The sequence below is a fragment of the Globicephala melas genome, chromosome 8 (assembly GCF_963455315.2).
Source record: "Globicephala melas chromosome 8, mGloMel1.2, whole genome shotgun sequence".
Taxonomy (NCBI): domain Eukaryota; kingdom Metazoa; phylum Chordata; class Mammalia; order Artiodactyla; family Delphinidae; genus Globicephala; species Globicephala melas.
This window is the reverse complement of record NC_083321.1, coordinates 72,943,732-72,970,351: the sequence shown is the minus strand read 5'-3', so window position 1 is coordinate 72,970,351 and position 26,620 is coordinate 72,943,732.

Here is a 26,620-nt window from a genome sequence, read left to right as displayed (position 1 = left end):
TATTTTTTATCTTAGTTGTCTTGCTATTTCCACCACATCGGCAGTTACTTTTTCCACTTAAGTCTTGAATCCCTCCAAGTCATTCATGAGGTTTGGTATCAACTTCTGCACAACTCATTTTGATGTTTATATTTTGACCTCTTCCCATGAATCACAAATGTTCTTAATGGGATCTAGGATGGTGAACCCTTGCCATTCAATTTACTTTGCCCAGATCTATTAGATAAGTCACTATCTATGGCAGCTATAGGCTTACAAAATATAATCCTTAAAAACAAAACTTTGAAACTTGACATTACTCTTGATCATGGGCTACAGAATGGATTTTGTGTTAGCAGGCATGAAAGCAACATGAATCTTATACATCCATCAGAACTCTTGGATGACCAGGTGCATTGGTAATGAGCAGTACTATTTTGAAAGGAATTTTTTTTTTTTTTCTGAATAGTAGGTCTCCACAGTGGGCTTAAACTCTTCAGTAAAACATGTTGTGAACAGATGTGCTGTCATCCAGGCTTTGGTGTTCCATTTACAGAGCACAGGCAGAGTAAATTTAGCATAATTCTTAAGGGACCTAGGATTTTCTGGATAGTAAAAGAGCATTGGCTTCAACTTTAAGTCACCAGCTGCTTTAGCCCCTAAAAAGAGAGTCACCCTGTTCTGTGAACATTTGAAGACAGGCATTGACTTCTCTTCTCTAGCTATGAAATTCTTAGATGGCATCTTCTTCCAATATAAGTCTGCTTTGTCTGCATTGGAAATCTGTTGTTTAGTGGAGCCACCTTCATTAATTATTTTAGCTAGATCTTCTGAACAACTTGCTGCAGCTTCTACATCAGCACTTGCTGGCTCACATTGCACCTTTATATTATGAAGATGTCTTCTTTCCTTAAACTTCATGAACCAACATCTCCTAGCTTCAAACTTTTCTTGTGCAACTTCCTCATCTCCTGCAGCCTTCACAGAATTAAAGAGAGAGCCTTACTCTGGATTCACCTTTGGCTTAAAGAAATGTTGTGATGGGTTTGATCTTACATCCAGACCACTAAAACTTCTCCATATCAGTAATAAGGCTGTTTCCCTTTCTTATCATGCATGTATGTACATTGGATTAGCACTTTTAATTTTATTCAAGAATTTTTCTTTTGCATTCACAACTTGACTAACTGGCACAAGAGGCCTAGCTTTTGTCCTATCTCAACTTTCTGCATGCCTTCCTCACTAAGCTTAATCAATTCTAACTTTGTAGTACTTTTTGACATTTTTCATCCAGTTCCCGCTCCCCACACCTTCTGTTTCTGGTAACCACAAATCAGATCTCTTTTTCTATGAGTTTGTATTGTTTGTTATTTGTTTTGAAGTATAATTGACCTTCAATACTATCTTACTTCCTGTTACACAACATAGTGATTTTTTTCTATACATTTTCTAAATGATCACCAAGATAAGTCTAGTTATGATATGTTACCACAAAGATTTTACTTAGTTCTTGACTATATTTTCCACACTGTATATTTTATACCTGTGACTCATTTATTTTGCAATTGGAAGTTTATACCTCTTAATCTCCCTAACTACTTCTTTCCTCTCTCCCACCCTCTGGTAACCACATGTTTGTTCTCTGTATCTATAATTATGTTTCTGTTTTGTTATGTTTCTTCATATCTTTTGTTGTTTAGATTTCACAGACATATGTTTTCTAACACTTTAGGTAAACACCTAAAAGGGTGATTGCTGGATTCTATGGTAAGAGTATGTCTAGTTTTGTAAGAAAATGTTAAAACATTGTCCATAGTAGATGTACCATTTTGTATTCCTACCAACAATGGATGAGCATTCCTATTCTTCTTCACATTGGTTTCTTACTTAGCAATATATTCTGAGAATAACTCCATAACAGCTTTTAGAGATTTTTTTTCTATTAATTTAAACAGGTTCATAATATGTCATTACATGCATGTACCATAGTCTATGTTTATCTAATCTAATGCTTGCATACATTTGTGTGTTTGTGTGTGTCCTGAATGGCTACTTCACAAAGTAGGTAAACCTAAGGCCAGGAAGTAGACAAGTGAAGATATTTATCTTGATGTAGGATGAACCTGTTCACACACTCAAATGCTACCTGAATCATGAAGTGATCCTAAGGAAGAGTTTGCCTACTTCCACTGTGCTCTGACTCTCCACTGCATCTTCTCCTATTAGAATATCTATGAGATGTGATTGTTATTGCTTATTCCATTTCAGTCTCCACCAGCACTTTTTACTCTAAGTAACTTATAATTTTCTATGCGTGGTTGAACATTGATATTTCTGTAGCTAATTAAGTTTCACTGAAATTATGTTATTTTTCATTTTTAGTTGTTGGTGGCAGAGGCTTTGATCCTTATATTGATTTATAGTGCTTAACTGATGGCAAACAATCTACTGGACTGCCCTGGTTTGCACATAATGCATTAGCTCTGTGATTTGGGACCCTTAGCCCTTATGTTGATTGTTTTCTTCCTTTAATTTTCTGTTTTCCTCTTTTTCCTAAGTGAATGGAAGATCATCTATAATTTTAACCAGAAAACCTGTTCAATTATATTTGTGTTGCCTGTTTCCTTACATACAAATTTATCTTTATAAACTGTTAAAGGTGATTGGAGAGGTAGCTTAAATCCTTACCTTTTCTATTTCTTTCAAACAGGTTTAATTTGGTTTGGTTTATCCTAATTGTTGCTGTTGTTTCATGTGTTGGGCTAAAGACATAGCTTTGAAGTTAAATAATATGGAAAACAATAAATAATGCTATTTGTGTTTACAGTATATTGGGCAGAGTTGGATACCAAAATAGATGAAGTCTTCTTTCCTTCCTGCCTACTTTCTTTTTGTTTTTTTTTACATATTTATTCTTTAAGTGCTTATTACTCAAACATATACTATGTACAAGGTACTGTGTAAGAGGTCTCAACTAAGTGATTCTTATATGTATTTTGAACACCCATGTTAGATCATATTTTCAACATTGAATGAAAGAATGTTGCAGTGTTCTGTTTCTTAGCTGGATTTTAACTAACAGTATAGCAAATCATATTTTAATAACTATCTCAATGCACTTACAGACTTTGAAAGTACAATGGAATTTTTATTTGACACTATAATGTATAAAAGTATATGAATTATTAGCCTAATTTTTTTATATACCTCTCACAAAATATGGAAATTTTACTTCAGAGGAAAGTTACCATATATGAAAATATATTTCCTCTGATCAAGTTTAGTGAATCAAGCCCAAGGCTGCTTGCTTCAATTTTCATTTATTTTCCTTATGTTGTCATTCATAGCAAGAAAGAAAAAAAAAACTATAAGCAAAGGACCATTAAATAAAAAAAACATTTCACTGAAAATATGTGCTTGAAAAGGATTATGTGATCTACAACTTAGGATTCTGCATGTTATCACATGGTTAAGCTCCAAAGTCTCTAAGTGACTTTTTCACTAAATGCATATAGATATATAAAGTCTTTAAAGAAAATAAAGAATACTGCACTAAGTCAGAAAAATAGTTAAGTGGCTTGAATATTCTCCTTCTTCCTGGGACAGTAAGACATTTTTTGCTGAAATGTAATCAGTTTTCCTCCAGGGAAAATCACTTTAAATTGTCAAAGGTTTACCACCAAAACTAATTAGTCACTTCATGAATTTATTTACCAAAGACATGCATTTAACACCCAGGATGTGCAGAACTTGGAGTTAATTAATGTAGTTGGTGTATAGTAGGTCTCTCTTGGCAAAAACAAGTGTAGGAAAGTGTCTGTCAATTGCCTATACCTGCAGTATATCGTCCCAGTACAGTGGTGATAATGATGGCAATAGAGGATATTCGTTTGCAACAGTGAGAGAAAAATCATAAAAATCCTTCGAAATTTCATAAGACAAAAGGATAGTGTAATGTAACATATTGAACTTTGGATAAGTAGACAAAAGGATAGTGTAATGTAGCATATTGAACTTTGGATAAGTAACCAGATTGAATTGGGTTTAACACCTTGCTTTTTAAATTACTGTGTACCCTTGGGCCATCTATATAACTTCTCCCAGCTTAACTTCCTTTGTATGTAACAAAGAAATAAGCACCTTTATATTCCATAATGAATTAGACAATGAAGATTAGAGATTCTGACATTTCTTTTGCTTCAACTCTGGTGACACTGGTGTCACTGTTCATGGTTATCATCACTAATCTCAGCCACCTCACTTTTGTCTATTCTCATTGACATTCATGAACCTTTCCTACTTTTATTCAAGTCCCTTTTATTTTTATAATATTCATTCATAACCCATCATATATATATGTATATATATATGTGTATATATATATATATATGTAAAATCATCAACAATTAGGACAAACCAAACCAAACCATATACATACATATGAAAACATCTCACATTTTAATTTATTGTTCATTCTTACATTATTTGTATCTATAACCTCTCTTTGTTTAAAATTTAAAACCAGTAAAATGATCACGGGTCAAGATAATTAGATCAAACCTAATTACCCTTGTTGTGTACTTGTGCCTAACTATCCAACTGAAGGCATCAAAAATATAATTTAATCTTCAAAATGATTCCCACCATCACCATCACTATCATGACCCACTGACACAACTTGAGCACCAATCTAAAACTCTAATTCTTCTTCTTTTCATACAGTAGTCTCAAAAGCACTCTTAATTTTGAGCACTCTTGATTTTAATTATTCTTTTATTTAGAACATACCTTTCTATTTAGTCAATTAGTGAATATTCTTATATAATTTTAATTTACAACAATCAAAACACTCTGCAGGTACTCTAACACTGTAGGTATATATCTGACAATATTTCTTGCTTACCTTCAATGTGCTATGTATGGTGCACATTTGGCTGCACAGAAGAGGAAAGGTTTCTGCTGTTTCTTAAATAGACTTTTAACCATCTCTTTGTTTATCCAACTCACTTGCAGCCACACACACTCCCAGAGGTTCCCATACCACCAAATTTTATGGTTTAGGAGGACTAGGTGGTATATATTTGGTTGGTGCTCTACAGCATAATTGCCTGCTTTGGAGTCATTCTCCTTGGTTCTGTTTTGTTCTTTACCTTTTGTTCATCCTCTTTCCAGTCTTCAACGCTGTTTTGTGGTATCTCCTCTCCAATTCTCCATTTCATTGTAGATTTATGTTTTACAAAGTAATTGCCTTACTGTTGTGCTGGAGGGGTTTTAAAGAGACTAGAAGTTGGTGCACGTGTTTAATCTACCAGCTCTATCTGCATGCACTATTTGTTACACTATATATATATATTTTTTGGCGGTTCATGGGCCTCTCACTGTTGTGGCCTCTCCCGCTGCAGAGCACAGGCTCTGGATGCGCAGGCTCAGTGGCCATGGCTCACGGGCCCAGATGCTCAGCAGCATGTGGGATCCTCCAGGACCAGGGCATGAACCCGTGTCCCCTGCATCGGCAGGTGGACTCTCAACCACTGTGCCACCAGGGAAGCCCTGTTACACTATTTTTAATAACAAATTTCATTAACCATAAAATCAGAGGCTAAAAAATAAAATTTTATTTGTAATTTTGATCTTTTTTTAAATTGAGGTATAGTTAATTTACAATGTTTTGTTAGTTTCAAGTGTACAGCAAAGTGTACATATATATAAATATATATTCTCTTTTAGATTCTTTTCCATTACAGGCTTTCATAAGATATTGAGTATAGTTCCTTGTGCTATACAGTATGTCCTTGTTGCTTACCTATTTTATATATGTAGTATGTATGTGTTAATCCCAAACTCTTAATTTATTTCCCTCCCACCTTTAGTAACCATAAGTTTGTTTCTTATGTCTGTGAGTCTATTTCTGTTTTTTTAAAAATCCATTTGTATTATTATTTTAGATTCTACAAATAAGTGATATCATATGATATTTGCCTTTTTCTGTCTTACTAACTTCATTTACTATGATAATATCTAGATCCATCCATGTTGCTGCAAATCACATTATTTCATTATTTTTTTTGGCTGAGTAATATTCCATTGTATAAATATACCACAACTTCTTTATCCATTAATCTATCAATGGATATTTAGGTTGCTTCCATGCCTTGGCTGTTGTAAATAGTGCTGCTATGAACATTGAGGTGCATGTATCTTTTTGAATTAGTGTTTTCTCTGTATATATGCCCAGGAGTGGGACTGCAGAATCATATGGTAACTCGGGACTTCCCTGGCTGTCTAGTGGTTAAGATTCTGTTTCCACTGCAGGGGCCACAGGTTCGATCCCTGGTTGGGAAACTAAGATCCTATATGCCATGTGGCACAGCAAAAAAAGAAATAAGTGAAAAATTAAAAATAAAGATAAGTTCAAGATCAGAAAAAAAAAGAATCATATGGTAACTCTATTTTCAGTTTTTTAAGGAACCTCCATACTGTTCTCCATAGTGGCTGCAACAATTTACATTTCTACCAATAGTGCAGGAAGGTTCCTTTTTCTCCACACCCTCTCCAGCATTTATTATTCGTAGAGATTTTGATGATGGCCATTCTTGACTGCTGTGTGGTGATATCTCACTGTAGTTTTGATTTGCATTTCTCTAATAATTAGCAACATTGAGCATATTTTCATGTGCCTGTTAGTCATCTGTATGTCTTCTTTGGAGAAATGTCTATTTAGGTCATCTGTCCAATTTTTGATTGGGTTGTTTGTTTTGTTGATATTGAGTTGTATGAGCTGTTTTTATACTTTAGAAATTAATCCATTGTTTGCAAATATTTTCTCCCAATCTATAGTTTGTATTTTTGTTTTGTTTATGGTTTCTTTGCTGTGCAAAAGCTTTTAAGTTTAATTAGTCCCATTTGTTTTTTATTTTTTTTGTTTGTTTTTACTTTTTATTTTATATTGGAGTATAGTTGATTAACATTGTTGTGTTAGTTTCATGTGTACAGCAACATGATTCAGTTATACATATACATGTATCTATTTTTTTTCAAATTATTTTCCCATTTATGTTGTTGCATAATATTGAACAGAGTTCCCTGTGCTATGCAATAGGTCCTTGTTGTTTATCCATTTTAAATATAGCGGAGTGTACATGTCAATCCCAAACTCCCTAACTATCCCTTCCCCCCAGCCTTTGCCCCTGGTAACCATAAGTTCATTCTCTAAATCTGTGAGTCTGTTTCTGTTTTGTAAATAAGTTCATTTGTATCATTTTATTTTTTAGATTCATCATATAAGTGATACTTTGTTTTTTTATTTCCATTACTCTAGGAGATGAATCCAAAAAAATACTGCTGCAATTTATGTCAAAGAGTATTCTGCCTGTGTTTCCCTCTAGGGGTTTTATAGTATCTGGTCTTACACTTAGGTCTTTAACCCATTTTGAGTTTATTTTTGTATATGGTATTAGACTAATCTCATTCTTTTACAAGTAGCTGTCCAGTTTTCCCGGCACCAGTTATTGAAGAGACTGTCTTTTCATGACTGCATATTCTTGCTTCCTTTGTTGTAGATTAATTGAACATAAGCATGTGAGTTTATTTCTGGACTTTCTATCCTGTTCCACTGATCTATGTTTCTGTTTTTGTACCACTACCATACTGTTTTGATTACTTTTGCTTTGTAGTATCATCTGAAGTCTCAGAATACCCATTCTTCTGAAGATCGAAAACTAATCCTCATTATTCATAGAAAAGTCTTATTAATTTAGAGTTTCCTAAGTCAATTGGAAAGGTAATTACAATTTCTGTTTTCTTTCTGGTCTTTGGCACATGAAGATATCTGCTAATAATCACAAGTTCAAGAATTCTCTAAACATGGAAACTACTAACGCCAGATTTCTGGCACTATTAACTGCACAGAAAAGTGGTATACTACCTTATATGAAACTATATGCCTAAAAGTCTATATAGGACTTACAGTCTACTGCTTTCATGTCATGCTTAGATGGAATGGGGATATCAGTAGAAATCCTGCACCATTTACCAATTTCCTACTTGTTATTCTGCAAACTAATCACAGAATCTATTTGATTTCAGATTCCATTGTCTATTGGGGTTTCTAATTAGTTTACTCTTTCTTATTCCCCTAGCCCAGATATTTTTATTTACCTAAGAAGAGAAAGGAGAAGGAATTAATAATACTGAGCCTTCCCTTAACATACAATTTTTGTAATCTATTATTTAGATTAAAAGCCATGATTAAACACAATTTATTCCAACTGTTCTGCCTCCTTTTTATGAGTCTCCAAGATGAAGATTAATTTAAATAGAGGAGAACCTATAAAAATATATATAATCTAAATATATAATATATATGATATAATCATTATACATAATATATTGTATATACTACAAATATACATTTTTATATATAATATAAATATATATGTAATATATATTTAATCAAAAATTTATAGATAACTACATTTAAGCTTCACTTGCCATACCTAAAAATTTACATACTATATTAACATACAATTGATATAAATTTATGTGAAATAATTTTTTAATTTAAAATAACATCATTGGCAATGTTATATCATTATTTTTATTTTCTATTACTATAATTTAATAAATAATCTTAGTATGCAAATTGTATACATGATTCTTGTCAAACTCTCCAAGCGTTTTATTAGCATAAATTTCTAGATGTAAAATTACTGTACTAAAAGTGAAGAATATATAATTTTCTTCTTGATGTGACAAAATGATTTCAAGGCATGTCTAACTAATTTACAATATAAGCAGTTTAATAGGGTTACTTTTTTTTACAACTTCCTCACAAAAACTTGTGAGAATAAGGAAGATAACCTCATAAATGTGAGTACTTTCCTTACTTCAGAAATATGCTGTTCACTGTGATAGAAACAAATTAGACATAGTAATTGGAAGCTGAAAAATACAAAGCTCACCGAAATAATTGTTCACATCAGTGAAGCATAATGCAAACCAAGATCAGAACAGGCCACTCTGATCACAATATAATAAACAAGCAAACAAATAAATGTAGGTATATTATTCTTTGGATATTTGCTCATGAGATTTAGTAATAAGGACAAATTTTGTCATGGGCTGCCTATAGACTGAATTTGGTAAATGAGATTCAGTGTGTCTGATCTAACTGATATTCAAGAAGCTTAATCTTTTCCACCGTAACAATATAATAATGACAGAAGAGCTTTAATAGCTCTGAGTCTATCTTATTACTCTTAGTTTTCTATTTTTCATCAGTCCAATAATTAAAGATGATAGATTCCAGGACAACAATGCCAAAAATTAAATACAGGGGAATTGATTCCTAAGTATGAGTGTAAAGTGGCATGGTCTTATTATGGTATAACCACAGAATCTGGACTCAAGACTAGTAATAAAAGTACCTTAGAAAAAATCTATAATATTATGTGCCAAGCATTGTTTTAAGAGCTTTACATGTGATTAATACTTTTAATTTTCAAGATAGCCCTATTAGGTATGTGTAATTATTATATTTATTTTATAGATGATGAAAATAGGCAGAGTTAAGTAACTTGCCTAAATTCAAAGGTCTGTTGAAAATCCAAAAAGCCTAGATTATCTGCTCAAAGCAGTCCTTTATAGTGACTCATTGTAATGATGTTGATAAAATATATCATTGAGCACCAAACAGTATTATCTATAATTTCCCAGTCAGATTAGCACATGTATTTCTCACTAGAATAATGATTACATTTTCTAGTAATATTTATTGACATTGTCATATTGGCATACAGGTCTGCAAAAATATCTATCTGGACAGCCTGTACCTTCACAAGCATATGCGGCTTTAACAAGCGACATTCATCTTTCTAGGGAACTGCGTTAGGACTAGAGGAAATTTCTATCATATGAGTTGTGGAGTTCATCTGAGGTCAGCACTATGCAATTTTAATTTTAAATCTTCAACTATACATAGAAAGAAAACAATGACTGTGAAGAAACATTTAGGAAAATTTACTAGATTTTAAAATTATGTATAAACACTAGTACTGCTATTCAGCTTAACTCCATTTATAAAAATAAGCTATAATTTATTCATTCTGTATGTTGTAAGTTGTCCTTAGCCAATCCAAATTAAAGCATACTTAACTAGTCCCTAAAAATAGGAGACTCTGTAGGGACTGTAGGTAAGGATGGAAGAAGGTTGCCTCCATGTAAATCTGTATAAACGTGAAATGGTGCATTTGGTCAACATTTGTCCATAGAGTTACTAGTTCCTAAAATAAAAAAAAAATTTAGGCCAGACATAATTTGTGAGAGTGGCTGAGAAATATAAAATATCAGACTAAACAAAAATAGGACTAATTCTTTTATGAAAACATGGTGAAATGCTCCCCCATTGGTCAACTTCTACTGATAAGTAGAGGATCCTCCAGGGAAGCTAAAGATAACATTTAAAAATAATATTACACTTCTTAATTATATTTTATATTATAAATATAAATAAATATTTATATAAATATAAATAAATATTATTTACTTATATAAAATATATATTATATTTATAATATTCAGATATTACAGTATATCTGAATACTGAGTAAGTCATTCTTCAGGGTATCCAGAAGATCTTTTTATATTTTTCTTTTTTGCTCTAGAAAAGGCTGAAGATGGATAAAAAAGTTTCAAATCATCTGGCTCTGGGTACACTTGGGCTTTACCAATGATTAGGAAATAGGTGAAGAAGAAAGGTAAAGTACTTAGGACTGTTCTCCTGAGAGACCCTAGACATCTAATTAGACCCTAGACTTTCCAAAGAAATCCAACAAAAATAAGACAGTTGTCCTTAAAATATAGAGCTGACTTCATACAATATCTGAAACTGTTGAAAATAACCACTATTTGGAATAACTACTATTCCAAATTCTCCTTGGCATGAGTAATGTAGAAAATGATCAAACAAGTAACTAACAAGATTGTTTGTTTGTTTTTCCTGGCCATGCCAAGGTTAAAGTTGGTCTGACTTGAAGAGACAATGATCAAGGCAGGCCAGGTATATGTAGCTTCAAAAGTATAGCTGTGGGACACCCCTGTGTCTTGAGAAGAACTCTCTCTGCTTAGTCTAGGCTACCACACAATTGTCCTTCCTATGTATACTCTTCCATATGTCTTTCTTCTCAGCTTTAATTTCAAATAAAATATTTAATTTGCAGATTTAATTTCAAATAAAATGTTTACAAATATATAATTGAGTGTGAAAGACAAAATTTCTCAAGTTTTGATATTGTGAAATGTCACAAGAAAATATTAAAACAACCATGCACTTTGCAGAGAGAATCATTTTTTGGCTTTTAGAAGACTAATCCTATAACTTGAGAATTTTTGGCAACCATATCACACCACTGTCAATGTCATAATTCAAAAGTATACTCTATTAAAACTACTTAAAAAAAGAATGGGCCCTAACACTAGTAATGTTATTTGCTATATTTCACATTCATAATTATTTACTAATGTAAGAAAAAATTCCTAAGCATTTATCTCTATACAAGTTTGAACATTTAAGTTTTTTTTTTAATTTGCATTTCCTATTAAGCAAAAACTAATATAAGTGTCCTGTATTACCAGACCCTGTGCAATGAAATTTAGAAACCTTTCCTAACTAAATCCATACAACACTCTCACATAGTAGATATTATTACCCTCATGTTGCAGTTGAAGAAAATGAAACACAAAGAGCAATGTTCCAAGGTTCAAAGGGTAATAGTGGGCAAAATCATCATGCTGCGTTACATTAATCTAAGTTGGAAGGATTTGTTTAAAATCACTATGATTTAATTATTCTGTTTAGTAGTATATGTAGTAAACTACATAGTATAAAGTCCTTACACATAAAAGATTACCGCGTAATAATTTATTTTTACTCTATTTGATGCAATAATTGTCTTGACAAATGTTATGCTATATACTTTATATTTATTTCAAATAAAATGTCAGATGTTGCGGAGAAAATGACGTTTAGATTAGTGATGAAGTATAGATTTTAAATAAAGTCAGGTTAAGGCATTTTTTGCTTGATAAAACCTTGCAATGTGGTATAATTAACATAATTTCTTATTATGGTTTCATTTCAATGTTTTCATGACATGTAAATAGTTTAGCTATCACTCTATGTGGATGTTCATGAATTATTGATCTAATCTCTGTTTAACCAAAATCACTGTGCTCCACTTTTTCCTTAAATGGCACTTATTATGTAAAAATACAAAGAACTCCATTATTCATGAATTAGAGTGATGCTTTCAAAATATACCAACATTTTTAAAATAAATTTGAGCAATGTTCAGTTGCATGAGTATTATTTAAATTCTAAAATTATATATTAGTCATATTTATTTAACATATTTTGTAGGTTAAAACAACACAATAACTACAGAACAAGAGAAGATTTGACTACTGAATTAAATAAATAATACTCAGATTATCAGGTATAAATTTCTCAGACCTCACTTCCAGTTCATCTGTATATAAACATCTAAGGTAGAATGCCATGAATTAGTGTCATGGAGATTACTATTCTTTAAAGCAAAATATGCAAATGTTAAAATTGGACTCCTGTAAAATGTTAACTTTGACCCTGTGCCATAAATCTATTTTGGGAAGGCAAAAATTGTTTTTCTTGTAAACTTTTGTTCCACTTGAAGTCTTCAAGAATATTCAAGGACAAAAATGTTTTTCTTTAATTTAAAAGGCTACCTATTTTTATATGCATGTGAAATGCTTCACTGCAGCTTTTCTAATTCAATTCCTCAGTATGCTGCAAAGTCAGTTTGAAAATCTTTCTTTCTTCATATGACACTGAAGGTTGTTTTCAAACAAAATCTCCTGAAAAGAAAACTAAATATCCACAAGAGAAAAGCACTGATTCGTTGCTTGGATAAGAAACAAGCGTGATATACTGTTCTGTCTTCTTATTTAGACGCAAAAAAGATGAATATGTGATGTTTCTTTTCCTTTTAGAGCAATGCCATGTACTATCAACAAATACTGTCATGTGTATTGCTGCTCAAAAACACATTTTGGTGAGGGATTCGACGTTTCCTGCTATTTATTGATGTGACAAAAATAACTTCTAGATAATAACTCAGTTGAGAGAGTCAGGAAGGATTCTATTTGAGCCTTTGATTTGAAAAACCTAAAATGATGAAAACAGAGAAGAGGAGGATGAGGATCCACATAGTTGTAGACAAAAGAAGGAGGAAAGCATGTAAGGAGAGAGGAACAGAATACACTCTATAGCTGGCTCTCTCTTTTTAAGGAAGAAGAATGCTATTGCCTTTATGAACACACTCTTTAAGGAACTATTTTTTATTAAGTGCCTATTATCCAACATGTGACTTATACAAATTATCATATTTAATCCTTGTAACAAAAATGTGTTTATCACATAGAAACATTGCCAATCAAAAATTAAGTAATTTGCTCCAGTTTATGGACTCTAAATGCAAACATGCTTCCTAAACTCAATATTTTTCCATTCTATCAGTCACTCTACTTTTAAGTCCAGTGTTTTCTGAGATATAAGCTGCATTCACTTATTCTTCAGTCTTGTGTTCGCATATTAAAATTTGTGGCTCCCACATAGTCTGTCAAGACTCAGCTCAAATGCCATAATGTCAATGAAACATTCCCTGATCCTTCTGGACTGAAAGAATTCTTTTACTTCTGAACTCAGTTCTCAGTTAACATTTTTATTGCACTGCACCTTGTACTACAGTTGATTTTGCAAATAACTCTACTAAATTATAACTTATTTGAGGGCTGTACTCTTGTCTCTCATTTCTAAATTCTCTACATCTCTACAAGTGTCAGATACACAATAATTAATAACTGACTCATTCTAGAATGAAAGGACAAAAGAGTTGACAGTGGGATGAATAAACCAGTTAACTGTCCTTCAAATAGTTGATCTGATCACAAAGTTTTTAACTTTAAAATTCAAAGATTGTATTTAGTACCAAATTCCAGATTTTCAAGATTTACTAATAGCTTTAGTTTTGCATAGAATGTGCATATTTGAATAAAATATTTCCCTAATACTGTCAAATATTTTTCACCATACTTCATCATCAAATAATAAAATTGCTTATATTTGTTAGTATTAAATGAGAATCATAATCTCAATGGAAAATTTGTGAATGGTAAGCAAAAGGGACAGTTTGCCTTTAGGTTGACATTTTCATACAGACTCATTATTTATATTGGTTTAAATTGTTATATATAGAGACAGTAATAATAATAATAAATAATAAAATTACTGGAGTTGTCAAGTAACATTAATACAAACATGTAAATGTTTCAACTCGATTTAATTTGGAAACTTTTGTATTCTTATCAATAACATGGAAATAGTGTCTGCCTTAGTTCCACAGATTTTAGGTGCTTATGTACAAACTGTATTCATTATGACGTATGTTAAAAATTATATAACTATAATGAATAAATTTTTAGTTTATAAGGAGATGATATTTCACTATATGAAAACAAAAAGAAAGTTTATTATTTATTAAATCAACTTTTCCTCTCTGTTTGCCTCCACAGAATATAAGAATTTTGTCTCTGGGCATGTGAGAGACACTGATGGGGGAGGAAATTTTTTTAAAGTAAAGGTAGCAGTTTTGCGTGAAGTAAGGGAAGAACAGGTTAACAATAATAACAACCCATGATGAAAAAAATAAACACTTCATCATCTACTAATTTCTGACACTGCTGTAGGTAATAGAGAAATACAATTCTATGTAACACTATTTTAATCCTGGAGAGCATACTGAATGTAAGGCTGGGTTACTAGTAACAATTATTTATATTAAGTTAAATAAAATAAAGATATACATAATGCTACTGGAGTACAAGAAAGGAATAATTAACTCCACTTGTGGGTGCAACAAAAGCATTGAGAAAACTTAGGGAAAGTTTCATGAATATGGATGGCATGCCTGTGAAGAATCAATGCGAAGAATCAACTTAAAGAATCACCCTGAAGAATTGGTAAGAATTTTTCAGTAAGCCAATTAGGGAAAGGACATTTCAAATTCAGGAGGAAATAAGAGAAAAATCAAGAAGGCATGAAAGTACATTGTGTGTTGGAAATGACACCAACTATTTTACACCTAGAAGATGTTCTTCTGCAAAATTCCATTATATTTGGTTTTACAAATACTGATTTATCAACTAGGAAATATGGGGTCCTGAGACAGGAGAATGGCAAGTGATTTTGCATTTTAAGTATCTTTCAAATATTTTAAGAAGAGAAATTCTGAAATGTTATACTAATGAAGAAATAGTAAATTAATTGAACAAAGTCAAAATATGTCAAATGTCATTATTATTATATTAAGTGAGCTGTCAGTTACTTTACATAAATTATAATACTAGGTATTAATTAGGATTGTCATAAAATGACTCTAAATCACTGTCTACTTAACCCTCTTACCTACTAGTAGCCAGAGAAAAAGAACACTTTACAAAAGAAGAACAAATATTAGAACTGTAACAGCTTACTTGTTAAAAGACAATGTAAGTCAGAAGGTAATGTATTGACATCTTTAAAATAGTGAGAGAAAGGAAAAAAATTCAACTTAAAATTCTGTACACAGCTAAATTATCTTATGAAATTTAGCTTACAATAATTGAATACATTTTAAGTACAACAAAAACTAAGAAAGTCCATTGCCTGCAGACAGATATAAACTAAAACAAAACGAAACAAAAGCACTTCAAACTTCAAGGAAGGTTATCAAGCAGATGAAAAATAAAATAGATGAAAGATGGATATTCAGGTCTACACAAAGGAATGAAGAGTGATGAACAGGGCAAGAATGTGAGTAAATATAGAATATTTTCTCATTTTTAATGCAAATGTAGTAATGTCTGTTGAGTTAATATATATATATATGTGTGTGTGTGTGTGTACAAACTTGGTATAATAATGGTACAAAGGATGGAAATAAGAAACTTTATACACTTGCAGGATTTTCACATTATAAATGAAGTGATATAATATTTAAATATTGACTTTTAAAGTAAACAAGTATGGTATAAATTGTAAAGAAATACCTAATAAAAATGTAGAGCTAATAAAGCAATAGTACTTATAAAATATAATCATAATACTCAATTAAATAAAAGAATACTGAAAGAGGAGGAAAACAGAAACAAATTGACTGCCTGTCATGCTCTGAAATGTTGAGAGAAGGTGCACATATTGAGACCTTTCTCCTAGGAATGAGGGAGAGGAGTAGAATGTGCATCTAATGTCTCAGTTCATCTAATGTCCCCCTCTACCAAAAAGGGGAGGGTGGTTTATGGTGGCCAGCAGGGCTCTGTGATATTGAGGATGGCTCACAACCTGAAACTTCTCCTCCAGAAGGGAGGGAGAGCAATGGTGTGTGCACATCCACAGAAAACATTTGAGGGTTCCCAGAATCTTTAGTCATAATGACTGGTGAAGGTCTTTCCCTGTCAAAATCCATCCTTAAAGATTGGAGGTTGTGTCTTTTATGTAAGTATTTACATGATTATATAAGCAAAGAAAGGTATAAATTAATTATCTAAATTTTTACCTTATTAAATTAAAGAGAACATTAAACCCATGTTAAGAAGAAGCAAGAAAATATTAAAGATAAATGAAATCAATAAATAGAAAGCTAATGAGCAATACAAAAAATGAAATCAAAAGCTGCTGGGGTTTTTTTGAAAAGCACTAAGAAAATTCATAAACCTTAAGCCAGACTCATCGAGGAAAAAAGAGAGACAAATTACTGATCAGAAATAAAATGAAGAGGAGACATCATTACATATCTTGCAGAAATTAAAAACACAATAAGGGCTTTTTTTTTTTTTTTTTTTGCGGTACGCGGGCCTCTCACTGTTGTGGCCTCTCCCTTGCGGAGCACAGGCTCTGGACGCGCAGGCTCAGCGGCCATGGCTCACGGGCCCAGCTGCTCCGCGGCATGTGGGATCTTCCCGGACCAGGGCACGAACGCGTGTCCCCTGCATCGGCAGGCGGACTCTCAACCACTGCGCCACCAGGGAAACCCAGGGCGTATTTTAAACAACTTAATTTTTATCACCATGGATTAGGTTAGCCTGTTTTCAAACATTGTATATTGAATTAAGTAACATGTACATTTTGTATTCAGCTTATTTTGCTCTGATATTATGTCTAAGTTGTTCATAAATGTTGTTGGGTATATAAGCAGCTTCCTTCCTTTTATGGTACAATAGCATTCCATTGTATCTGTATACCACAATTTGTTTATTCATTCTCTTGTTGGTGAACATATGAAGTGTTTTCAGCTATTACTCATAGACAGAAAGAGAGAAAGGGCTGCTATAAGCATGCTGTTTTCTCATTATCTTCAGGTGTAAACTTCTAGCCTGAGTTTTAGTTAAGCATGTGACCCCTCAAGTTAGAGACTACATTTCCAGTGTCCTTTTTAGTTAAATACTGCAATTGTGATTAAGTGCCAAACAACAGACACAAGCAGAAGAAATGTAGGCATCTTTTGGATAATAGTTTTATGAAGAATCTGCTTACTCTTTACTTATTATCTCTTCCTTCAGTTTGAAACACTGACAAAATTCTGGTGATCTAGCTCTAACCATCTGGGTTCTAGAAGAACAAGATAGAAAGAGCCTAAGTCTCTGACTGCCCACAAGGAGGGCATCCTCCCATGCCCAGACCTTGGAAACATTGTATCTGGATTTTTACATAAGAAAAAAAAAAAACAAAAAACTTCTGTCACTCTTGAGGCTCTGTATTTTGTAGTCTCTTTGTTATATCAGCTTGGTCTATATTCTAACCAACACAATATATTTTTCCTTATTTATACCTGTGATGAAAATATACATAGTAGAATGTTTCCCTGACTTTACTGGAAGAATAATCTGGAATTATTATTTAAAAGAAGATTCTTACGGTCCTCTCAGGATATTCTAAGTTAGGACTAGAGTGGGACTGAAATATTTCAGATGAATTTTAAGCACAAAGTTTAGAGACAAATTTTTCTAGTATTTTATTTTAACACCTGAACCAATTATTGATTTTTTTCATGAAAAACATATAATGTCTAAAAATGCCAATGTGTTTTGGCATCACTTTTTAATAAAAGGAGACAAACTTATTATAAGACATTAAGCATGTGGTATAAATATGTGATCACCCTATGTTAGGAGGTTTTTTTGTTTTGTTTTGTTTTTTTGCTGTACACGGGCCTCCCACTGTTGTGGCCTCTCTCATTGCGGAGCACAGGCTCCGGACGCGCAGGCTCAGCGGCCATGGCTCATGGGCCCAGCCGCTCCGCGGCACGTGGGATCTTCCTGGACCGGGACACGAATCCGTATCCCCTGCATCAACAGGCGGACTCTCAACCACTGCGCCACCAGGGAAGCCCTAGGAGGTTTTGAAAAAGGTATACCCTATAATAGGATGACTTATATGTTAAGGTACATATAGAGAATAGAATGCTATATATTTCCAGAGATAAGCAGATACGTACCATCTTTCAGCAGAAAAATGCCATTGACAGTAAATAATCTTGTAGAGTTGCAAAGTCAACAGCACAAATTCAATTTTTTACACAAAAGTTTCACTTAAGTCTTGTCATTCTGGTATTTTAATTACCACACTAACCACGGCATCCATTTGAAACAATATTAATATTTTCCTCAGTATTCAAGTCACAAAAATTTCATTGGGGGCATCCCTGGTGGCGCAGTGGTTGAGAGTCCGCCTGCCGATGCAGGGAACACGGTCTCGTGCCCCGGTCCGGGAAGATTCCACATGCTGCGGAGCGGCTGGGCCCGTGAGCCATGGCCGCTGAGCCTGCGCATCCAGAGCCTGTGCTCCGCAATGCGAGAGGCCACGACAGTGCCCGCGTACCGCAAAAAAAAAAAAAAAAAAAAAAAAAAATCATTGATTTTGTTTTGCATAATTGTGGTATGCTAAGATTTTCAAAAATATTTCTTATAAATTAAGGAGAACACAAAAGCTTTACAGAACATCCAAATATCATGGAAATAATCTCTTTTCTAAGATACTGTTTTTTGAGTTCTTATGGGCTGAACTGTATCCCCTGAAAATCATACCTTGAAACCTTTCCTTCTGATGACCCAGAATGTGACTCAATTTAAAGATAAGGCATTTAAAGAGAAATTAAATTAAAATAAAGTTATTAGAGTGGTTCAAATGGAATATGACTGGTGTTTTATAAGAGGAGATTAGGAAACAGACAACATACAGAGTCATATGTGAAGATACCAGAAGAAGATAACCATCTACAAAACCAGGCGAAAGGTCTTAGAAGAAATCAACCATGCCAACACACTGATCTCAGAGTTCTAGCCTCCAAAATTATGAAAAAAACAAATTTCTTTTAAGCTGCTTGGTCTGTTGTACTTTGTTATAGCAACATTAAGTAATACGTGAGCCTAAGGAAAATATTTTCAACATCAAATATCTGATTACATCGCTTGGCATCTTCTTGGTTTCCTTCTGCTTTTTGCTTTCAGCCTATATACATATACGAGGGATATCTTATTTCCACAAATGAAAGGTGAATAATTTTCCATATTTTAATTTCCTTAAACTTGCAGAAAAGATCATGTTTCAACTACTCAAAGTTTTGGTTCTAAAGATTCAAAAGAACATAAATAGTTGAGAGCTAGCATTATAGTGCCACCCTATTTGATTCAAATCTATCTTTGGCACTCATACTTCTTGACTTTAGATTTTGGCTTTTTTAATCTTTAACATAGCAGTAATAATAGCACCTACCTTAAAATGTTACAATAAGGATTAAATGAGATAGTAAATATATGGCATGTAGAGCTATGTATGAAAATAGTCCAAGTAACCATATGATTTATTGTCAAACCAGGATCCTTTTGAGAATGATAAAGGGTGCTTCTCGTAATTATGCCAGTACATAGTCATAAATTGTTATTATCTGGAAAAAGGTAAACATAGGAAACACAGATGAATATTTATTGTTTTTATTATTAATAACTAATAAGTAAGAATGTTCAAATGGATATAGTTAATGTAGCTGTATTTCCTGGCATAAATACAGGTCTCATTCACTTCTAATTAATTTAATGACCTCTGTCACCCCTTTTGTAGCATGACCATGTTCATTTCAAGCTTTCCGTAGAGTAGGTATTATGGGGTGTCTTTCCTGAGTATATCCTCCCTAAAAGCTCAAATCATGTTTGTACTGAATGATATACTCACATGAAGCACAAATGAGACATAGCCATATGTTTAAGGATAGAAGTCTGATCCCCAGTACATGATCAGAGACTTAGGAGATTTCTCTCTCTCTTAAGGAAGGGAAATGAGATATAAAATTATCCTGCAGTGGTTATTGGGCCTATAAGGATGTGTTGACTCAAGGTTGGTTTGCAAGAGCAGCCTTGTATACACAGAGGGGGTGATACATTAGTGCTTGTGTCTTAGGTTGTTTTCTTATGCCTGACAATTAGTCTCATTTTATTTGAGTGGTTTATCTTGTGTGATTTGCTTGTCTTTCAACCAGGGAATTCCTAAACCATTCAGATTAAAACTATTTTAACAATAAGCAACTGTAACTATAATATAATATTAATAAGCATGCTATAAAAGGAATTTCAATATTTCAACACAGGTAGGCTTTTAACTATTACAACATATAAGGCCAGTTGTACATAAGACAATGGCAATAAACTCTCAGTAGACCAAGGGGTTTTTTGTTTGTTTCTTTTTGATATGTTACTTTAAAATTTTACTTATTCCCACACAAAGCTTCACAACAAAAAACAACAACAAAAAAGTTTTTGGCAGGTTTTCCAACTAAATGTAAGAAATAATGCATCTTAAAATACTTTTTGGATGTTCACAAAGGCATGATAAATGCACAAAGAATTAACAATTCACCTTACTCTCTATTCATTACATTAACATCTTGAGGGTAAGAAAAGATTCAAGCTCATAAATGCTGTGCCTCAATGTTTAGGCAATCTATACTTGCCAGAACTGACGTAAATGTAGATAAATATGATTTTTTGACAGATGTGGATTTGCTTCAGAAATTATCTGTCAGGAGGTTGGAATAGGTGAGGTTAAAAAAATACTTACTCTTAAAACAACCATCCATATCAAAATTAGACTGCTCAGTCTCAATTTCAGTGTCTGAAAAAATGAACCTATAAGACCTTTTCTATATCTGCAAGTAATAACCACACAATTTAATCTTCCTTAAGTAGCCTTACTCTTATTTTTTTCATAGGCATAGAATGTGTCTGCTTAGAAATTGCAATCTTAGGCCTCAGAAAAACAGTATTTCATGCTGTGAGGTTTTTATTTTATGTGACTTCATTTGACATGCTCCCTACAATTCAGATCTAGGAAAATAGTTTCAGAAAAAGAAACAGTTCATTTGGGAAACAGCTTAGCTCTTACAGGATATCCTTAAAAGAATTACCTTTAGCTTCAAATATCTGTATGTTAATAATCAACTATTACCCTTATATTGTATTGTCTTTTTTATTAATTTTTAAAACCCAAAGGACATGTAATCATGCAGTTTATATTGTTTGCACCTGTATGTTATGGAAAACTGGGCACAGGTGACTTCTAATAAAAAGTGTGAATGATAACATGAATGATAATATAGGAAAATTGATCCAAAGATTTATGCTGCCCCAAAACTTAATTTGTTTCTTCTGAGTTCATCTTGATACTTCTCTAAAACACCACCTATTTTGGTGAAGAGACATGACGACTGATGGATGATACTATTGGGCATCTTGCTCATCTTTCATTCCTCTTTTTCAAACTGCTAGTAACTAATTTAGTAATGCTGTATTTAGGCAGTTTCAGTACAGGGAGGGGATGTTTACACTAGCTTCCTACTTTTCCACTCTTCCTGTTTCCCATAATTAGTGTTAGATTGAATGACTCCATTTACAGTTAGATGAAAATATAAACTTCAGATATATTTTAAATTTTTAAAAGGCTTCAATAAGAACAGCAACTTCTCAGGAGTCCTAAAGTTCTCTGAAATCTATTATTTCTTTTACTATTTAAAAAGTCAATGTGAGTACATAAAACCCAGCTCAGGTGGAAACACCTGTATATTTTCCCAAAAACCCTGTCTCACTTTTACAACCCTTTGACACATGCTTTACCTTCTGACATCTGTGTTTAAAGAATTTAAGAGCTATAATTTTCCCACTGGAAATATTTAATCCCAACTATCTTCTATGGCTTTAAACCATTCAAAAATAAACAAAACCCTTTAAAAGGGATAAAAGTATCAGCATTTTTAAGAAATCATCAATGTTAGGCTGCAGAGCAAACTTGAATCTACAGCCATATTCATGCTACATATTATGAATTTAGGTGACCATATTTGCAGCTTTCTAACTGGCAGGAAAAGAGCCTACTCTGGTAATCTTACCATACTCAGGAGAGAGGAGCTTGATTGACAACAGCACAAAGAAATGAAAGATAAAGAGATGATGACAGCAACATATAGTAGCTTTGTTCCACTCAATAGAGAAAAGTGGACCTGTAGATGACAGATTCTCAACATCTGATAAATCACTCCTCTCATGGAGGGATAAAGTGTAATAGATGAAATGGAAAGCAGAAATGTTACTCCAAAGTTGGTTCCTTCTGGGCATAGAAATGCCTTCATGAAAACATAAGGAATGGGGAATAAGTTTACTTTAAAACTCTGCCTTGTACCCTTCTGAGAAATATTCCATTGGTTTCCTTTAACTGGTTCACTCACCTTGGATTCTGTTTACCTCTTACATTTGCATGCTGGCTTTATTTCACTGTTCACCATCATGTTGTTAGTGCCACCTCATTCCTTAGCCTTGATTCCTTCAAATCCACCTAGGTCTGGGTAGCTAAGTGCCCCCAACAAATAGAGGGGGCATACGCATATGTGTTTTATAGTTTTTAGTGTGGACTTCAAAGTCAGCTACATTATTTGCAGGGCCCCGAGCAAAATGAAAATGCAGAGCCCTTAGTTCAAAAACCAGTAAAATAGTGCCATTAAAGTTACTAAAACATAAAGCTTTTTGTTCCTTTCATGGTTTTTCTCTTTCTACCTGGCATTCTGTTTTTAATTTGTTTTTAATACTGTTCTACATAAAGAGAAATAAAATTGTTAAATTATTAATATAATTTTACCATTTATCTCTATATTGAACAATTCCAGTTTTAACTGCAAATAGAAGAGTGTTCAACTAATGCATGAAATCACCTAATGACAATTCATATTTTGTAGCTTATACATGCATATGTGTTTTGTTCTTACTGGAATAATGGAAAGGTTGCAGAAAACTAATTAAAGTGTTTTACTTGATACATGTATATTCTACCAACACTCTCAACCTTTGGCTTATTAATGAGTAAAGAAGAAATAAAAGGAAAACGCACCATGCTTTGTCTTATCCTGTCCCTTTCCTTCTGTGAAATCATTTTCAGTGTAAGTGGTTGGCCAATACAGGGAAGTAACATGAGTAAGAAAAAATAGGAGAGGGTTCCTAGGTCATTTATATTTCTTAGAATGCAATTGTCTTTTTTCTGCATTCAAAGTTAAGTTCTGGCTCAAATAGAACTGTGGTCTCTTGGGGTTGTCAGCACTCCTGCTTAATCAGTCTTTGTTGTAACACACTTACTTCATACTGATGGGGTTCAGGGCAGACCGCCCGAAAATATGCCACTTTGGCATATTGATTATTCTGAATTAAAGTTACTTGAGGAACAACTGGGACAAGAAGGACATTCTGATTCTCCTCTCTGTCCCCCTGAAAGCAGGAAATAAATCTCCCATGTTAACGGTATGCTCAGCACCAGTAGGCAGAGAGACATCCTTCTACCAGAGGTAGGGAATTCAGGGCTGAGAAGTCTATGTATACAAACTCTGCTTCATTTCCTCACTAATTAGTACCCAAGCCTAGGTTTCTTTGTCTTGTCAGTTCTTCACAAATTTGTTTCTTTGTCTAAAAGCTATAAAAGCTGTCTACTTTTGTCATTTCTTTGGGCCTCAAATTCTTCGGGAGCCCCCATCCCTACACAATGATTTTTTTCTCCTGTTAGTCTCATGTCAATTTAATTTTTAGACCAGCCAGAAGAACCTAGAAGGATAGGAAAAGAGCTGTCCTTCCCCAACAGTACTCAGTTTGAGATTCACTGAACTCCCCAGCATTATGGGACCACTAGAATTCTGTGCTTATGTGACACAGTGAACGGTCCATGTAAATGGGGCAGCAAGAAATGGCAAAGGTACAGAGGCACATAGTTCCTCTGCTCACATATATGCTCTATTGTCCCACTGGAAAATCACAAGTTCACAGAAAAAAATATTAAGAATTTCAAGAGAGTGAAAGCACATCATTAAACCAAGGAAGTAGTCCTGATCAAGGGAACCTGAGGGAATGAGTAAGTGGCACATTCATGAAGTTAGCACTAGTAGTCTCTCTGGGGTTTCTTTCCATCCATTAAGTAATTCTCCTTATGCTATAGTTATATTACTGGCCCCTCAAAACTGATATTACCACCTCCTACCATGGATGCCTATTACTCTTTCCTCTATGAATCCCCTTTTTGCAGTCAATAAAACTCCAAACTGCAGAATCATCTTCTATTTATTCCTCTATTTTTCTGCGCTTTCATGTCTAATGAATCAAGAACCGTATTTGTTGGTGCACCTTTATTTCTAATATTAGGAAATTACCTAAGAGTGGCTTAAGGAAAATAGAATTATTGGCTCACCTAGCTGAGAAGAATTTTAGGGAACTCATGGAATCAAAAGAAAGAGCTGCGGGAAACAGGACCATATAAACTAAAATTGTGGTATTAATACCAGCAGGCATCTGCTTCTCCAAATGTGTCTCATTTCTTTTCATTTCCACTAACAGCTTAGGCCCAAATGAGTTCATGTTTATAAATCACATCTAGTGTCTCACACATGGTATGTATTCAATTAAAAATATTATCATCATTTATTGTTTTTATTTATATCATTATTATTATATCCATACAAGAATAAGGGGAGGCTTCCCGCATCAACACCAGTTTGGCCTTTTTGGAGGAAATGATTATCACTGAGGTAAGATCAAGTTTGAACACCAACAGGAAAGGGGAAGTGTTGGTATAAAGGAAGAATTTGGATTTTTTTCTTCCCAGAATCACATGGATCGAGATGGGAACTCACAGCAAAGGAAATAAGTCACTCTTTACTTAAAATGGGCAAATCAAAAAAAAAGGCTGTGTCAGTTTATTATATCCCCACTGTATGTTGCCACAAATACTTTTGTTTTTCCATTTTCTCTGTCATTTCCCTAGTTTAGGAATTTAATCCTTGTATAAATAATGTTCTGCAATTATATTTCAATTTGTTATCCTACCTCCATTGTATACCAGTTACAATCTACCAAATAGAAGTAACTGTATGAATATTCTTGTATGCACAGCTCTGATTCATCACTATAATATCAAGCAAGACTAATAACTCTTACTACTTTATTTAGTAAATTTAGACTAATTTACATATTATAGTAAATTTACAAATTATAGCAAATTTAGACTAATTTACATATTAGTCTAAATCCTAATATGTAAACTCTGTAAATTTCCTAGTTCTGACCCTATTCTTTTTTATTTCAGCCAAAATACTTAGCCCTGTAGTTACACCGAGTCAGGGAATTCACTTAGGCCTGAACATGCCATGTAAATTCTTGATCTCTTACTTTTGTTCAGACTGATCTATTGCCTTCAAATACACTGCTTGCCAATATCTCTCTAAATCCAAATTAGATAATTTGTGTAAAGGTAATTTTTGAGTCTAAAATGCAATATAGTTATTACCATTATTATCATCCACCCTTTAAGGTTTAGGTTACATGTTTAAGTTCCCTGATAAAGCCTTCACCAATTTATCAACTCAAAAATAATCTCTTAAATTTCTGTTTTCACAGTGATATTTATTTTTCTATAATATTGCTTTTTATTTTTGGATTAATATAATTTTTGTACATAGTATCAAATAAAAGAATATGATCTTCCCTTTCACATAATCTTCAAAAACAAAAATTGAATTGATTCTGTCTAAAAGTAAAACACACAGGGAAAAAAATCACATGACTTCCACTCTAATAATTTTATTTTTCCTATCTTTTTCTTACCTGTGTAAAGAAACACTTTGAAATTTATAATTCTTTTGTTTTCTTTTCTTTTTTAAAGTTCAAGAAAAAAATGTTACACTACTAATTTAAAAATAGTATGCATATCTTATCCCTATAACTTTTTCTGAATATGTTTATCTATCAGTCCATTTATCCAAATGAACATAATCGTAGAGATATATCTCAATTCAGATTGAGCAAATATCATGAATTTATCCCTGGGTCTTGGGATTTTAGGTGATTTATAGCTGTTTCTCTTTATATGTCATGTGCATGAATCTATTTTGTAAAAAAAAAATTAATATTTTAAAATGGCAAATCAAACATATGAAAATAAATATAATGAGATTATATTTTACATAATTTTTTTGAGGAAAGTCACCCTCTCTAGTCCATT